Here is a 2,312-nt window from a genome sequence, read left to right on the forward strand (position 1 = left end):
TCCAGTGAGTTGTTCTCTTCTTTGTGAAATTGCCAGCTGGGACCTCTCTTGTAAAATGATTTGCAGGATCCTGTGATTTAAAGAACTGCTGTGTTGAAGAGGTGTTCACGCTGCACTCACAGCTGTGACACACTCAAGCTACTCACTGTACTACAAATGTATCTGGAGGCATAATAGATACAGAAGAATCAGAGTTCAGTTGTGGAGCAGTCCAGGTTTGCATAGAAATTTAAGCAAGTCCTAGGGGTTAAAGCAGATTGTGGCACTGACAAAGATCCAGAAAGAACCTCAATCAGCCTTTCTTGGCTGTGGAAAGCAGAAGGGAGCAGGCAAAGGGAATGAGATGTGCCAGGGTCACCCTCAAGCTATCTACTACTCAACCTTCTCTGTAAATTCACTTGCTGTAATTAGAGGTTTTCAGTAATGAAGGGCACAGGGGTGGGGAAAGGAAAGGAAGGGAGGAAGGAGGGTTGAGGGGTGAGAGTGGGGTTGTTGAATGTGCTGGCTGACATCCACCTTTTGGGTTTAACAAGGCAAAAATATTGGACACAAGGCTGGTGGTCCTGGTACTGAGACTGTACACAGACATGGGGCAGGAACTCTGTTGCAACAGTTTTCTCATTGCTCCCCTGCTCTTTTAACAGATTCACAGCCCCAAATGTTTACCACTGACCCTTTTGCAACTAGTTAGTCACACACCAGATACATCTCTTTAACAAATAATTACACAGGTACCTTCTAACCCTCCTGTCTTACTATCCTCACTTTACCAATACTAGGTCTGGAGCTCTCCAAAAGCAATGCCCATTTGAAAATATAGACCCAAGTTACCTGGCAAAGGTTACAGAGACCAGGAGTGTCAAAGCAGAGGGTCTCAGTTCCACACTCAGATTAAGAAAGTGGGGTATTACCAATTTACCTGTGAGACGTGTCAAAAGCAGGACCATTGTTTTAGAAGCATTCTGAATTAGGGAAAACCATCTCCCACGTGAAAAAAAGTGCTACTAAAGGAATTTGTGATATGTTCTCTTGCTGCCATTTATTATACAGGTGTGAGACAAAGGCTGTTGTTGTAAAAAACTTCAGATACTCACATTTTCTTCCTATACAAAAGGGAAAATGTGTGTAATTGTTCACTTTATCCTGGTGGGGAAAAGCCAAAATGCACAGGGCTTGAGTCCATGCCACTGAAATCAACAGCACTTTGGTCACTGAGGCCAATGACAGAAGTATTAGGGCCCAGAGAAGGGAGATTTGGGGACAAAAAAATGAAAATCTATGTCAGAAGGCAGCGCATTAAAAAGTATTGCGCTGGCCTACAGGAGACTCAGGTGTTATTGCCAGACCTGACACTGGCCTACTGGATGACCTTATTTATCACTTCACCTCTGTGTCTCAGTGTCCCCATCTGTAAAATGGGAATGATACCAACCTCCTGCTTGAGGTGCTTGAAGATCTAATGATGTGAAGCACTATAGGTAGGGATTTGTTATATTATTTACATTTATTGCTTCGGTCATAAAAACACTCTAAATTTGCTTCCGTCTCTTAAATCTCTCTCACTGCAATTAAATCTGTATCTTCCTGCATTCCTTACCAGCCTCCCTGTTCCTCACAGGATTAAAGGATCATATACACAAAGAAAAAAAACTTAAGAAACCGGTAGGTGCAATGAGGAAATGAATCTGCCCCAGAGCCACAGAACAGAGAGCCAGCTGTCAGGACTTGCCCAAGCTGCCCGAGGGCACGGCTGTCTCCTGCAACGCATTTCCTCAACGCGTTGCTGCATCCTGCCTATCCCTCAGTTTTGCTGGGGCAGCCACCAAGCTTCCTACCTCACATTGAGCCCTATGGCTTTCCCTCCTCCCGACTGTCCTCTTACTGGGTTAAGGCAGGGAGAGCAGCGGTGTGGCTCTGAGTAACCTCTGTATCTCACTTTGACTCAAGGCTCCAGTTTTGAGTCACTTTTTGCTTTGAGGTGAGACTGAGCGCAGATTAGACACGAGCAGCCCCGCCACCGTGTGGCCCAACCGGAGCTCCGTGAGTGCACGCAACAGCCAGGCTCCTGCGGGACAGGCAGCCGACACCAGCTACGGCGCGGACCAAGGGCGTGTGAGGTGAGGGTGGCCATCGAGGCACCTCAAGAATAGAAAATAATTGCATTTCATGCTACTGTCCCCCACCACCGTGAACGCCGCGTGCCTCCCAAGGGGCAGGGGAAGCAGCGTGACCACGTGGGCGAGCTCCCCAGGGTAATTGTCTCTGATATGTCCTCCATAGGAGGTCTATATTGAGCAGATTCTTTTTGGTAT

This window comes from Crocodylus porosus, unplaced genomic scaffold (assembly GCF_001723895.1).
Source record: "Crocodylus porosus isolate Cpor-Errol unplaced genomic scaffold, CroPor_comp1, whole genome shotgun sequence".
NCBI classification, from domain to species: Eukaryota; Metazoa; Chordata; order Crocodylia; family Crocodylidae; genus Crocodylus; species Crocodylus porosus.